Source organism: Furipterus horrens, unplaced genomic scaffold (assembly GCF_987537825.1).
Source record: "Furipterus horrens unplaced genomic scaffold, mFurHor1.1.pri manual_scaffold_10, whole genome shotgun sequence".
Lineage (NCBI taxonomy): Eukaryota > Metazoa > Chordata > Mammalia > Chiroptera > Furipteridae > Furipterus > Furipterus horrens.
Window position 1 is genome coordinate 22904554 of NW_028327180.1, and position 17456 is coordinate 22922009.

Here is a 17456-nt window from a genome sequence, read left to right on the forward strand (position 1 = left end):
ATTTAATTTTTAGTTTCCATTCCAATTTCATAATTTTGGATTGACTGCCTTTTTTATTTAGTGCTTCCTCTTAAAAAAAATAATAACATAAGTTTCATATAAGAATTTCTTATTTCATATTGGTGTGTGTTTTATAAGCTGTTATGTAGTGTTTCCATTGATATTATTTTCTAATTTTTCCTTACTTTTCTTTTAGTTTAAAAAACTAAAAAGAAACAAAATCATGTTATTTAAAGATTAATATGTACATCCATTTATTCAGCATACCTTTAGTAAGAGTTTGTCTAGTACTGTGCTAAGTAAACATAAGAAATTAACATAGTTCCTGACCTTAAGGAGCTTGCAGAATATAAGGAACACCAGTAAAATTATAAATAACAAATAACAACATAAAATATTTAAAGCCATTTAAAATTCAAATTGTATGTAAATTCTTTTACTCATCATTATTCTTTAAGCAGATTTCACAGGTAAACTTGAAATGAATAGGGTTTATTTAATGTATATAATATAGACCATAATTTGGAATAACCCATTCAAGATTTTATGATTTATCAACAGCAAAATATATATTATAAAATCTCCAAAAATAAAATGTTGAGAAATAATTTCTTAAATCTTTTCAAGGTACACTATTATATCTTAATGCCAAAAATTAGAAATTAGTAAAAACTTAAAACAAAGTATTATTTTATATAGCATTGGAATTAAAATTAAACACAAAAGCGGAGCCCTGGCTGAGTGGTTCAGTTGGTTGGAGCACCATCCCATGCAAGACAAAAAGGTAACAGGTTTGCTCCTGGCCAGGGCACATTCCTAGGTTGTGGGCTCAATCTCCGGTCAGGGCGCACACAGGAAACAACTAATGGATGTTTCTCACTTCAATGTTTCTCTCTCTCTCCCCTTCCCTTCCTCTCTTTCTAAGATCAATAAAACATGTTCTCAGCTGAGTATTAAAAACAAAACAAAACACGAAAGTAGAAAATTTAGGAAACAATGTAAATGAAAATATGATATGGCCACATATGGAACTTTGGCAAGTGAGAAATTATAAGCTAATTCAGCTACAAATGATCATTACAAAGAAGCATTACATAATAGTGGACTACTGTGATATTGCAAATGGAGTTGAAAAATTACTCAAAGGAAAATGTGTATGTGATAAAGTAAGAAATACAGATGTAAGATAAAAAACATTACAATGCATATCTAAGTTATAGTTTTCAGAAAAATGCATCAGAGCATAAAGACTTTGTGAGTTTAAGCTAGGAAATAAGGGTAAAAAGTACAAGTAGCAACATCTTAATAAAATAGTATATTTTAGAAAAATACAATGATGAAGGCCAGGTATACCAACCTGATATAGTTGATAATATCAATGCACTATGTTATTTTCTAGAAAAATAATTTGTTTTTGTAATTAATATTAGCAGTAACCTACATTTTAATATTAGCACTCTAATAATATTTATTATGCAGCAATTAAAAATAAAAACACCAGAGAATGTGTATCCAATTAGATAATTCCTGTAATTTTATTTAAAAAGCTTTGGTTAATATTATATTATGTTGTTTTGCAAATTAAGCATATATCAAAAAATAAGTAAGTTCTAAACAAGTGACCTACATCTTCAGAATCAATGCATCTCTAAACATTGTGTTCCAACCATATCTGTTTCTAGAAATACGTAAAGAAAAAGATTTTTCTTATCCTTCAGAAAAGTTGCCTACCTTCTCTTGTCATTAATAAATATACATACTTTCTCTAAATTATCTTTATTAACACCCTTATAATTATGGAACACAGAATGTTATAAATTATACTGATATAATTTAATGAAATAGATAGTATAATTATTATATCTATTTAATTTGAGCTTCTTCACATTTAAATCTTATGCCAGCTCTGAGGTTTGTACTGTTAAGATCCACATTTTACAATGAAAATCCGCACATGGAAGATAGTTAGCGTATCCCAGACCGTAAAGTTTTAAGTGCCAGAGGTATTGCTCAAATGCAGATTCATCCATCTTCATAATATGAAGTCTCAACCACCAGGGTTTGTTGGCTTACTCACCTACTTGTTATTACTTCCCTCAGTTTTCATGGCAAATATACAAGAATACAGCTCTGTATTAGATTACAGCTTCTTTATCAGAGAGATAATTGAGTCAAACTCTATCTACATTAATTGTAGAGAGTTTGAGAGAAAAAGATACATCAGTAAGAATAGCTACATAGCTCTTAAGTCATTCCAGGTCAAAACTCATGATTTTGTGGTATCGAAACAGCGGCATATTTAAGTGAAACATACTTCTCCCAGACCTGGTTGTTTTAAAACAAGCTTCAAAGATTATGGTCTGGATTTTTGCTATTCTTTATTAATCTACTGGATTATGTAATGATCTTTGAGTAAGACAAAATATACTAAATGCATTTTAAGCAGCTTTTCAACATTGGGAGGATCTGTTGCCCTCAGGATGTATACCCTCATGTTTTATGTGGAGCCACAAAGAGATCTAATTTTTTTAATGCTAGCAGTAAGACAGCATGATCCTCTCCTTTATAAATATTTTGTCATTTAAGTCAGTGCAGGCATGACACAGAGTTTTAGCATATTTGTTTTATAAATGAAGACATTGATTTTCACAAAATTAGGGGAATTGACTAGGCCTTTATCCAGTTAATAATGAAATTAGTGTTCAAATCCTGGTCTAATCCCAATATTTTTTCTGCTACCATTCTATATCATACATAGAGGGGATGTGTATATAGTAACTAAAAACATTTGTAGATTAAAAAGGAAACTTTCCTCAATTTCTCTAATATTAACATCGTTGAGAGAAGCAACTTTCCAGTGTGTGTGGGACGTCATTCGGTGACATTCACAAACCTAGGCTCCCCCCACCCCCCATCGCCTGCGCTTTTCAAATGGTCCAAATCACTTTCTATTGTCAGTTTAGTCAAGGGTATTGATTGATAGGACCCTCCTATCTTCTGTGTACCAAGAGCATCACTTCCCTAATGTTTTTTCTCTAGTTTGCTTATGGGACAGGAACAGCCATGGCAGCAAATGCCAATTAATTTTGTATTGGTCTTTTCCTCACATATCTAACTTTTAGGCTCGAGGGAAAACAACCGCATTTGTAAACATCAAATTTACATTAGAGTTCTGCATTTTCTTCCCATTAGTATTTCTTTTCCTAAAATTTTGGCGATCATATCCCTATTATGCACTGTTTACCAGTGTCTCTCCCATCATCCTAAATTATTCTCAAATTGCTACCCACCGTTACCATTGTATTTACCTACTCCAGGTCCTGCGGTTGTTTCCCCGTTTTGTTTTATAGAATGGGCATAGAATGAAATAACAAATTGACAGCTTTTTCCTTCATATGAGAGAGGGTCTTGTAGATGTCTGGAGGACCGGGAGATCTAATTTGTATTCCTCTGGTGCTGAGCTGTTCCCTGCAGAGTCCTGAACAATCAATTGTTCATCGCAGCAGTGAGACTAGTAATGCTCCTCCTATATCTTGACGTTTGGTTGATTATCTCAAGAATGTCCTTGTTTCACTGTCTTTATATTGTTGATGAAAAATTTGACAAATTGTGTCCAGGTTCTGTTTGTTTCATTCTTTTTCTCATTATTATTTAGATTAGGAACAGGAGATAACTTAAAATTTTCATATAATTTACGCCTCTCGTTTTCCCCTTTAATGAATAGTAAACAATGTTTTCCTTTGCGTGTGTTTCCTAAAACTATTAAGATTCTGTCTAAATTTCTGATGATTGTTTTATTGATATGGAGTAAAGCATATTCTAAATAATTTAAATTAGGCATTTGCACTATTAATACTTTGGCTAATGCCCTTATGGGATCTTTTATTTCCTCCTTTAATTAGAGTAGGAAAGATTCTTAAATTAGTAAGAAGGTGCAATTATATTTCTGTGGTTTTTCTTAACATCTGTTTACAGTTGTATGTTAATTTATCTTATTAAATTGGATGTTTTTTACTTCTGTTGACAATTCTAATAAGATTCATTTCAATATTGTTCATGTAAACTTATGTCATTTCATGTTTTAACTGAGAAAAATAGACACTACTATACAAAATCCATTAATTTTAATTGGATAAATATAGCTAAACCTCTAAATATTAAATTCAACATTAAATATTAATTTAAATATTAAATAATACTTAACAAATATTAAATTATGAATTAAACTATTTAAAACAATTAGCACATAATCTTTTAAAATGTGTTAAGTTGATGTTTTATAAATTATGCACCAGTATTTATTTCAAAACGTTATGTGTCTATATAGATGGCCAGTTTATATAAAGCACAGGAAAACACTTGGGGAATATGGAAATGTCATTCATTCACGCATTTATTAAATTTTATTGGATTGTTATTTTGTGTGTAATCCTTAGCTTATGTGCTAATAATGAAATATTTCCTTGAGAAGGTGACGATTTAACAGTGAAATATATAAACAAACAAACAAAAAGTTTCTACTGTTTCAGTAAATGATTGTAAATGTATCCAAAGAAACACAGATATATGCAATAATGCCACCTAAAAGTCATGGAAACTTGTTCAGGACTAATAACTAAGTCATGATGGGGAGAACGTAAAGTGTGACATTTCTGTAAGGGACCAGGATCTGAGACACGTATGCCTTGGGGATGGGAAGAGGTCTGTATTACTTTCCTAGGGCTATCTTAACAAAGGGCAACAAACTGAGTAGCTTAAAACAATATAAATTAACTGTCTTACATTTCTGGAGGCTCAAAGTCTGAAATCAAGGCAGGGTCCTGTCCTCTCCCAAATCCCGAGGGAAGAAACCTTTCTTTTCTCTTCTAGCTTCTGGAGGTTGCCAGCAGTTCTTGGGATTGCCTGGCCTACAGCTGCATCACTCCCATCCCGGCCTCTGTCACCACATGGCTGTTACTCCTCGGTGTCCTCTCCTTTTCTATGTTCCAAGCTTTCTATCTTTTAAGGATACCCTTCATTGGATTTAGAGCCCACCTAACTAATCTTTATAATTTCATCTGGGTTTGATCCCATCTGCAAAGTCCCTAATGACATTATACTCACAGGTACCAGGATTATGATTTGAACATACCTTTTGGGGGGACACAATTCAATCCATATCAGAGTCCCACCTAGAAGTCTCTGGAGTCAAGTTTAAAATAGCTGATAAGATATACTAATGAGTTTGGATTTGAGGTAGTAAGGGAATATCCAGATATTTGCTGGTGCTAATTTTTGTTTAAGAAAAATAAATGTTGGACCTGTGAAAGGTGCAAATACATAGATTTAAGCTAAGAAAGGGCTTCTAAGCCTGGCAAGAAAAGAAAAAAAATAATTGAAAAGATGGTTCTTTTTTATTTATTTTTTATTCTATTACAGTTGTCCCAATTTTCCCCCTTGGCCCTCCTCTATCCAGCATGCACCCGTCCCCAGCCCTTCCCCACACTCTTATCCATGTCTTTGAGTCATTCATCCATGTTCTTTAACTCGTCCCTTCCCCTTCTTTCTGACATTCCTTCCTCCCCCTTTCCTCTGGCAGCTGTGAGTCTGTTCCATGTTTCCATGTCTCTGGTTCTGTTTTGCTCATTAGTTTATATCATTTATTAGATTCCTCTTATACCTGAGATCAAATGGTATTTGTCTTTCACTGACTGACCTATTTCACTTAGCATAATAGTCTCCAGTTCCATCCATACTGTTGCAAATGGTAGAAATTCCTCCTTATTTTCTTTCTGCAGTACAGTATTTCATTGTGTAAACGTACCACAGTATTTTTAAAAATCCATTCATCTACTGATGGACAGTTAGGCTGTTTTCAACACTTTGCTATTGTAAATAGTGCTGCTTTGAACTTAAGGGTGCATACGTTCTTTTGTATTGGTGTTTCAGTATTCTTAGGGTATATTCCTAAGAAAAGATGGTTCTAAGTGATCGTTATGAATTTGTCAAATTAACACTTATTAAGTGGAGCACAGAATGCCAGAGGGTAAAACCCAGTTTAACAGTGGACTACAAGAGGAATGAAATAGAGAAGTTTATTACTCCTCAGTCCTAGAGGAAGTAACTGACATAGATCAAGGGAGGTCACATGAGAAAGTGAAAGCAGGAAAACACAGTGCAGACATGGAAAGAGACTCGGGGCATGTGTCTTTCTTAGGTTCCTTGGTAGGAGTGTTCTGGGGTTTTCAGGTTAAGGCCAGATTGGTCAATTTAAACCAAAAAGTAGGATTTTGGTAAGCCATGCAGAATCTTATCTAAAAGGTGCATAATGGGAAGGTCATAGCTGGCAGGGAGACTGTTAATTACTAGAGACTGTGGGGAAGTTATAAAATGAATTTACCTTTGCATGTGGATCTGTGACTGCTATCCAGGCCATGTGTCTACTGGAGGGACTAGGATCATTTTAAGGTCCCTCCAGGATGCTTGGCAGTGATGAAATGCATGTGGGCTATGCGGAAGAAGAGGAGGAGTGCAAACTTGATGCAAAAGTTTGTGGCTTGGGTGATTAGGAGGAAGGTAAAGGTCACATTCAGTGGGAGAATATAAGAAGAGTAGGTTTGGGACAGGGAATAAGGGAGAAGAAAATTAGTTTGGTTTTGCTTTTATATTAGGGAACTTTGAGATTTGGGGATACGTTAATATAAAAAGTGTTCCATGGGCAGTTGTAAATACCTACCTGGAATTCAGGATAGGGTTAGTTGCTAACATGATGTCATCAAATGTAAATGATGAGCGCCCTGGCTGCTGTGGCTCAGTGGATTGAGCGTCGGCCTGTGAACCAAGTGTCGCTGGTTCCATTCCCAGTCAGAGCACATGACTAGGTTGCACGTCAGGTCCCCAGTTGGGGGTGCAAGTGAGAGGCAACCACACAGTGATGTTTCTCTCCCTCTCTTTCTCCTTTTCCCTCTCTCTAAAAATAAATAAATAAACAAATAAATAAATTATTTTTAAAAATGTAAATGATGATTTAAACCTTGGAGATTCAGTGGTATTGCTCAGTTTTGTGGGGATGGGAGAAGAAGAGGTAAGTAGAAACATAAGTCTTGGGCAAAACTCAACACTATATCAAGTAAGCCATTATAATTGTCATGTATAAAATTCTATTTAAATGTTTTCATAGAATTAAACAAAATGAAACAAAACATTTAATCATTTAGAACTGTAGCAAATACAAAAATGTTTTATTAAATATTTTTTGTCATTAATGTAATCATCATAATTATTATTGTGTAAATGAAATATGCTTATGTTCTATAAGTCTGGCAGGCTTTTATGTTGCAAGACCATGTTTTTAAAAACAAGGTTTTAATTATTTTAGATTTAGAGAAAAAAAATGTAAAAATTGTACAAAGAGTTTTCATATATTTTATACTCACTCTCCTATATTATTAAATCTTACACTAGTACATCTGTCACAGTAAGTGAACCAATATTGCTCCATTTTGGTTAATTAAAATTCATAATTTAAAAAGTTTTCTTAAGTTTTTTCTAACATTCTTTTAATGTAGTCATGTTTCCTTGGGCTCTTCTTCATTGTGATAATTTCTCTGACTTTATTGTTTTTGATAACCTAGACCATCTTGAGGTTCGCTGGTCAAATATTTTGTAGAATGTCCATCAGTTGAAATTTTTCTGATACTTTTTCATGATTAGACTGAGGTTATGAGGTTTGGGGAGGAACGTGAGAGAGATAAAGTGCCATTTTCATTGTGTCACATTAAGAGTACACAATCTCAGCACGGCTTTCACTGTCGAATATTGACTTTGATCACCTGGCTGTGTACTGTTCACAAAGTTTCTTCATTGTAAGTTCCTATTATTTTCCCTATGGAAACTTAAGAGGAAAGTCACTATGGGAATCCCACCCTTAGGAGTGGGAAGTGATGCTTCTCCTTCTTGAGAGCAGACTATCTCCACAAATCATATGGAATTCTGCATGAGATGCGTCACTTTCTCCTCCACTTAATTATTTATTTAATCATTATCTATACCAGTATGGACTCAGTTGTGGGGATTTTTTTTAGCTTATCTCTGCTTTCTAACACTACAAGATGTTCCAGGCTCTTGTGTATTTCCTTCCTCGGTCCTAAAAATAGCCATTTCCCAGGGATCTCTGTTTTCTTTTATTGGAGAACAGTTTTGAAAACTAAGTGTTGAGTACTACTTGGGCTTATTGTTAGGGGGTTGCCATTGCTACTACACCTTCTCAAATGACAGAGCAACAAAATATGTGTTTTCTGTCTGTATATACACACATCTATCGATACTCTCATGTTTAGTTATTACATCTATGAAGCTTAACATGAGTTTTATTGATATCTCCAACTCTAATCCTTTACCACATTGATCATGAGATCTTGCTTTCCTGGTTTTTCTGTAATATCTCAATCTAACAATGAGAAATCTGATTCACACTACCTGCCACCCATTGTTCAGTTTCAGTACACATGTGTAATGGTATCAGAATTGTGAACCTGAAGCCCTGTGGAAAACCAATACATCAAGTAGCGTAATGTGCTTTTGCACAGTTCCTTTTGCCTCTAGTCTCACATATTTCAATCAAATCCAAAATTACTTCGGTTATACCTTTTCCCAAAACTTTCTCAGTGAGGTCATTTTATATATTTGTATAGACATTAAAATTTTAACAAAGATTATTTTAAAATGATTCTTACATCCACATACAAAGGATCAGTATTTTCACAAAAAAATGAAAAATATTTATTAATAATAAATAAGTTTGAATAGCTGCAATGATAAAATTATGCTCCTTTCAAAAGCAAAAGGATGCTTTTTAATTATCCCTATATGATGTTCATTGAAATTGTATTTGGAAAGATAAAAATAATTTTGTAATTATTCTAGTTAAGTAGGGTTTATCCAAATTATTTTTCAAAAAATTGTTAAAGGCAATAGGATCTTAGAATTTATGTTAAAATGTCTATACAACTACATTTCTAGGATTTACTATAACTAAAAATAAAATACTCACTATCTTGAGAAAAGCAAAGCAATTTGTACATTTTATGTACCTCATTTGTTTAGATTTTCAGTCAACATTTTGGACAAACTAAACAAACTCTGACTCTTCTGAGATTGCTCTACCAAAATTAATCAAATAACAGCCCTTTGTGCAGAAAGATCTTTCCTGATAAACTGTTAATATAGTCTTACTATAGAAAGGAGAAAAAATACATACTTTATCATTTCATAGTACATTTCAAGTTCTTTTCTAACAAGAATACTTTGAAACCAAACCTAATATGGTCCTAGTCATTGAGCTCACTGTGAGATTTATTGCTCTCAGTAGCATAAAATTCCTCCTCATAGTACCCATCTCTGACAGATGACTGTGTTGAAATCTTACTAAGTTTCTGAAAAACAATATATAGGGTAAACCCAGAAGTCAAACTAAGGCATAGGGGTGGGGATAAAACCTACCATAAAGCTGAGAAAATCTGTGTCCAAAACCTGATTTTTTTTCACTAAATTAAGCCCCTTAATGTTTTGTGTCACCAATTCTTTATTTAAGTTGTTTAGTTTAGATGTACTCTAATGAGTGTCCTAATATTAGTGTGAAATGATTTTCTATAAAAAAATTACATATGGCATTCTATGTTCCTCTAATCATACCATAAATGCATATAACATGTAACATGGCTGCTCAGAACAAAATATTAGAAAGTAGCTGAAAAAAATCTTAATAATTCCCGTTTTAAAATTATTGTCCATGAAAACCTACAAAGGGATGAGTTGATGTTGTGAAATAATAATTGTAATTTTGAATATAGATCTGATTATTAATCAAAATTCTATGTGCACCCAAGGCAACCCAATATGCCAAGTATGTTTCACTTAAATAACTTTTCCCCGTACAAATAGTACTCCATAAAAGTGTTTGGAAATAACAGGCAGAGACATTGAAGAACAATATAACCATCATTGAAGAATCAGTCTTCTCTTGACACATAGGATTTGCTTTAGAGTCAGGTTTCTACAACCGTGTAGTTCTTTATATGTATTACATATTCTCATTATTCAAAGCTCAGCTACACAGAAAACATATGTATATACTTATAGCTCCTTGCTTAGAACCCAAGCTCTTTATCTTCTGGTCCATGTCTATATCTCAAGCCTCAGGCTGTCTTTCCTCATAGTTATGCATGCCATAGCCCATTTAAACTACTCCAGCTGCCCAGATGAGACTAGCCAGCAAATGCTTCCATATATGTCTTCACACGTGCTATTCTTTTTGAATTCAATTACTTTATTTTCCATTTCTTTATCCAGATGTTTTCTAAATATTTAACAGACTCATTTACTCTTTGAATGTTCTTACTGCTTTGGAGTTTAACTTAATTATCCTTTTCCTAATTCCAGAGTAGAATCTTCTGGATACCTCTATGCATAAAATGCATCTATGTATTATTCAATTAGAGGTCTCTCTCTCCTGAGTATACTTTCTAATAACCAGGGACAAGGTTTTATCTTACTTGATATTACCAGCACCTAACCAATAGGATAGTCACTCAGTAAATGCTCCCTGACCAAATCAGGAAGTAGCTAGCTTTTTACAGACGTGTACAAAAAAAGTTCATTTTAAAATAAATACAGTCATTTACAATATACCTAATCTTTATAAGTTGAAATAGGCCCATTTGCAAAAAGTATAGGGAATTAATTTCTTATCAGGATGTTTCTGATTTAAATCTTTGTTAAGACTTAAATGGCTTTCATTAGTAGGTTAACCTTTAATGTAACCTTTAGCTTACATTTTATGGCACTCGGTTTCCTTATTTTAAATAACCGAATGAAAATAACTAAATTATTCAGAGGTTTGAGTGAAAAAAATGACAACCCCCAGTATATGCAAGTCACAGAGTGAATACTGAGTCTATTCTTCATATGCTCAATTTAAAGCTTAAATTAAATTTAAAATATTTAAATAATGTATGAAATTTAGACATAAGCCCCATTATCATGCAAAACTATCATGCAATCAAGTCTTTAGATATTAACTTGTTTCATTTTATCATAAAAGTGAGTACATCAATAATTTTGTTGGTTAGGAGAATGCCATATTAAAGAAGTTTCATTTGATGTTTAATTAGAGTAAAACTACTATAGTAAATAGTCGAAACCAACAGATGTAATGTTCATATTAGACTATTCAGAAGACAGTAAAGTTAATCATTACTGGTATCCAGGGTAAACTATTGGCATTCAACTACCTACTATATTTCAATTCACATTTATCCTATTTATATGCCAGATATGGGTTAAAATGCTACCTGTTTCTATTAAAAAGTGAACAACTGATTACTAAAAAATTGATTCAAAAGGGAAAAAAGTTATTGCTCTCACAGTCACTATAAATATATTCTGAGAGTTATCTGCAGTTCATAGTGCTTAAAATAGATATTATAAAGTCATAAAATAACCAATTGAAGGAAGCAATTGACTATTTTGTTAAATGAAACATGAGGTCAAATATCAGATTTTGAAACTGAGTTAAATCTTTCCCATCCTAGACTTTTTCAATGATAGCTTGAGAAATATTTGGTTGACTACTTAGTTTCAGAATAATGTATACAGTTAAAAATCAAGGTAAAAGTAAATGACATGAACATTCTGAAATCAGGTTACATGTTTTTGACTTTTAAAACATTTAAAACTTATACTCTGTACATTTAAAATTAATTTTATGACAGCAAATATTAGATATTCTGGAAACCCAAGATCTCTTACAGAGATTACAATGTGTGTAACATATAAGCCAACTCTTACCAAACAATAAAAATGCAGCAAATCAAATTGGAAAATATGAATACAAGAAAAATGCAGCCACTCTCTTATTGCCCTTCTCTAGTCTCATGGCTTTAAATATTATCTATACTGGGAAGACTCATAAATTTATATTTTCAGCCCAAATTCTCCCCTAAACTCTAGACACAATATTTAACTGCGTATTCAATATATTAATCAGAATGCTATCTCAAATTTACTATGTTCAAAGCAGAACTTCCCTCTAAATTTGCATATCCTACAGTATTCTAACTCTGAGTAAATTCTAATGTTTTCCTACTAGTCATTTAGGCCTGATCTTTGGAGTCATCTTTGACTATTCTCTCTATATGTTCATATGAAATTGATGAAGAAATGCTGTCGGCTTTGCCCTCAACTACAGTCACTATCCAACCACTTCCCAACCCTTCTGTGCTAGCACTGTGGCCAAAGTTGTATTATCTCTCCTTTGAATTTTTGCATTAGCTTTCTGATTGGTTTACCTTCTTCTGCCTTATACAACTACAGTCTACCCAGCACAACAGCTGGGATGATCTGTAAAATACATATTTTAATATCATCAATTATCTGATCAAACCCGTATAATCCTACTAGTAAGACACTTTTAAAAATATAAGATTTATTTGGCTTGCCACATTAAGAATAGGTGCACATCAGAGGAAGCCTGGGGAATCCCAGCAAGAAAGGATTTACAGGGAGGATCTTATGATAAGGTTCTCAGAAGAAATTAGGAGAGCAAGGCTTTGTTTTTTATTAGGTTCCATTAATAAACAGGGGAGTTTGTCAATTGGCTTTCTTAGTAATTTTTGTTCAGAAACCAAGAAGAAATATTTGATACTGGTAAGAAAGCAAACTCACATAAAAAATTTTTAAGTTGTTTCATAACTGATGTGTGCTTTTCGAAATTGTTGATATGATAGGTAAGGACAGACTGGTTTCTATTAGGACTGATTTCACCTTCTCAGAGCCCTTAGACACCTGATCTGTTCGTTTTAAGCTAAAAACTATGTTATCACTGTGAACTACAAGGCTGAAATATATTTCATCACTCCTCTCTGATCTAATTTATTTCTATCACTCACTTCCTCTTTTCTATGTACATTTGCCTCTATGCTACCTCTTAACATCTTTATATATATATATATATATATATATATATATATATATATTACATATATATGAATGCTTAGAATGCTTCTCTGCAAGGAATGCTTCTCTTCAAGGTATGTGCATTGTTTACTTATTCTCTTTCAGATCTTCACTCAAGCATCATGCTCTCACTGTTACTTTCATGACTATATATTTTTAACAATGAAAATCTCACCTTGGGAATATTGTCTGTCTTATTTTCCTCCCATATTTTTATGCTCAGTAACACATTGTATAATCTAGCTTGCTATGCAAACAATACTTATTTGTTTTGTTTATTGTCTCCTTACTTGTACTAGACTCTAAGTTCCATAACAGTAGGTATTTTTGTCTGCCTTGTTTATTAATGAGCCTATTGCAGAAAACAGTGCCAAGCACAAAGTAGATGGTTCAGTAAAGATGTGTTCTAAGAAAACAGTGAATAGCCTACTTTTTCCTTTGCAACTTAAACACAGTTGTAAATTTCAACAGGTTAAGATATGTAATGCTTCTGATATTATGCCATTGTGATCATTAAACAATAATGTTTTTTTAAAGCATTATATTAATCCTGAAATTAAAATTTTTCTAAAAAGCCCAAACAAGGCAAAAAACAAAAGGTTTTAAAGCACTTAATATGAATTTTGTGGAAGGGAATTTTAGGCAATGATAGTGTATATCTGGATTGAGAAAATATTTTGATTAGATTTTGGCCTTTGGTAGATGTAACAAAAACAGCCCTGTAACAAAAACAGTGCAATAATATTGTCTGATATGATCATTAAAAATAAAAATGGGCAACAATATGAAAATTATTGGTAATGAATGAGACAGGAAGGTAGGAAAATCAACTAGGAGATTACTATAATAAGTCAAGAAGATTAAAAGCTAAGAGATAATGTAGGCAAGATCTAAAACAGCGGTGAAATAACGGGTTATTTGAGAGATTTTAGAGGCAGAATTGACATAATTTGTCTTTACAAATGGATATGAGCAATAAGAAAGAACGCGGGTACAGATGAATAGGTCGGGGCTCTTAATGGAAGTCTGTACAAGAGCGATATAAAGGCACTCTGGAACCTCTTGGCATAGCTTGTGTGTGTGTGTGTGTGTGTGTGTGTGTGTGTGTGTGTGTGTCTACATGTGTGTACCTGAATCTATAAACTTTTTATTCCTTGAGAAATTTTTATGTGCATCTTTATTTTCAAATGTAATGATGACCCAGAAAAAAAACAATAACCACTGTACTAACATGTAAATAATATTACATTGCAGATAAAATAAACAAATGATATTTTGTTTGGCATAGGAGGGACAGAGAAACAGGTAGGCATATGTGATTACTGCCTGCCTGTGGATATAATTATTTTAGTTGCTTACTGGACAGTTGTCTTGAAGGACATGTCTACTAGCCAGAGGTAGATGCTAGTGTTCATCACATGAAGTGCATAATGAAGACTAAAATTTGGCAATCATAGATGTACATGGATTTTTAAATTTCCTGTAAGATATATCTTTACATGGGTATTTACTTTATTACATGTTAACTATAGAGTAGGTTCCAAAATTTAAGTTTTCTGTTTTGAATTAAGAAAATGCCCTTATCTAAGACTTGCATCAATATATCACAATGTACTACATTTAAAAAATATCTAAAAAGTACATACTTTTAATCACAAAAGCTTAAACGACTGTTTATATCTATTTGTACTACTAATCTAATTTATTCAGAATGATTAAACAAATACCTGTCTTCTAACTAAACAACCTTTTTATATTTCATAAATTTGAACTGATGCCAAAATTTGTAGCCTGTAGACAGAATACATGTATACACGTGAATTACAAATAAGAATGATTCACATTATATCAAACAAAGAAAAGGAAAAAAAGGGGATTCATAAGAGACTCCTGGACTTTCAAGCTTGTGTTACAACAACGCTGAGTTCATGAAGACCTAAATATGGCCTTTCGCATGTCAAATAAAATACCATCTCTGAAAAATCAATATGAGCTCAACACTCATTAGCAGTAACAAAATTGTAAACAGCTTTAAATAAAATAGAAAAGAACACACACACACAAAAAAAAAAAAAACAAGGAAAGAGAAGTTTGATTATTGTCTAACATAGATTACTTACATAGATCAATTCAAATTTACTCCTGATCAATATGAGGAAATTTGTCATAACTTAATTTTTTCCTACTCTTTGAAAAACTTATTTACATAAGTGGTTAAAACTTATTTTATTTTTCAGTTCTACTTCATTTCCTAGAATTACCCTAACAGCTTTGAGATACAATTTACAAATGATATAAAATTCATCCTTTTGAATGTACAATACAGTGGCTTCGAGTATTTTCACTGAGTTATACTAGATTAACACTAATTTTGGAACATTTTATTATTCCAAAAGAAAACTTTGTAAGGGCTGACTGTCCCTGTTACCCCCTCTCCTAGCCCCTAGAAACTACTAATTTTACTTGCTGTTCCTGTGGGCTCCCTACTTTGAGTACATCATATAAATCTAATTAGACAGTACTTGCTTTTTGAGACTACTTCCACTTAGCGTGATATTTTCAAGATCCATCCTCAGAGAATATATTCACCCTTTTTTGTGTCAAATATTATTCTGTCATATGTATATACCATATTTTTGTCCATTCATCAGTTATGAACATTTGGTTTGATTCCACTTTTAGGTTATTATGACAAATGCTGATTTGAACTTGGTGTACAAATTTTTGCCTAGGCATATGCTTTCAATTCTCTTGATTATATACCTCACGGTGGATCTTGTGAGTCATATGGTAACATTATATTCAACTTTTTGTGGAACTACTAAACTATTTTTCAAAGCAGTTGGGCATTTTACATCCCCTTCAGCAAGGTATGAGGTTTCTAATTTCTCTACATCTTCAACAACACGTATTGCCTTGATATTTCTTTAAAAAGTTATGCTAGTATTAACTGGCATCTCATTGAGGTTCTTTCTGTTTTTTGTTGTTTTTTGTTTTAATGTGTGTAGTTTTGTTGTTGGTTTTTCCTTTTGGTTAAAAAATATAGCAGGCATTCAGGTATATAAAACTGGTAATAATAGATAAAAATACAAGCCTTACTGCTACAAAACAAAAACAAAAACAAAAATCAACACGCATATTTCTCTTGTGTACAGGTGAAGCTAATATCTTACCAAAAATAAATAATTTAGGTTCTGTGTAAACACTGGAGCAACTTTGCCAGCCATGCTCAAGAAGGCTGCCCGCTAGAGACGCACTGAAGTCAACAGGGGGAGCTCTGGGGACAGCGTTTGATTTGTCCATGCCCAGTTCTCTTGAAATGGCTTAAATGAAAATGTAAAATAAAATGGGGCAAGGGAGAACTGCGAAAAGTCAGAAACATTTAGGAAATGATGCACAGGTTATTATTTTTCTTAGCAGAATGCAAACAAATATGATGTTTTGTTTCCTGTTGAGGTATAATTGGTATATTAGTTTCAGGTGTATATCATAATGATTTGATATTTGTATATACTGTGAAGTGATCACCATAATATGTCTAATTAACATTCATTACCATACATAGCACACGTTTTTTTCTTGTGATGAGAACTTTTAAGTTCAATTATCAACCTGCAAATATACAATGCACTGTTATTAACTGTAGTCACCATTTTATACATTACATCCCCATAACTTACGTATTTTATAAATGGAAGTGTGTACCTTTTGAGCCTCTTCACCCTTTAGCCCACCCTTTGTTCCCCATCTCTGACAACTAACAATCTGTTCTCTGTATCTTTGTTTTTTGTCTGTTTTAGATTCCACATATACGTGAGGTAATATGGTATTTGTCTTTCTCTGTGTGTGATACTTTATTTCATTTAGCATAATACCCTTAAGGGCCATCCATGTTGTTGCACATGGCAAGATTTCATTCTTTTTTTATGGCTGAATAATATTCAATTGTGCATACATACCACTTTTCTTCTTCTTTTTTTGCCCATTCATATATCTTTGGATACTTAGGTTGTTTCCATGTTTTGGCTATTGTAAATAATGCTACAATGAACATGAGAGTGCATAGATATTTTTGAATATGTGTTTTTATCTCTTTTGGATATACCCAGAGGTAGAATTATTGGGTCATGTGGTAGTTCTATTTTTAAATTTTGATTTACAAAAAAAGGTAAATATTTTAAAATACATGTTTCTAATGACTATGTTGACCATCATTTCATATTCTTTTAAGCTATTTGTCTATCTTTGGAGAAATGTCTATTTAAACCTTTACCCATATTTGAATTGTCTTTTTACTGTTGAGTTGTAGGTGTTCATCACATATTCCGAATATGACTCTTATCAGATATATGATATGTAAATATTTTTCCATTCTATGGGCTATGTTTTAATGTTCTTTTGTTCTGTAAAGTACAAAAGTTGATAATCTGGAAGGAGCTGAATGGACCTATTTATTTGTCATC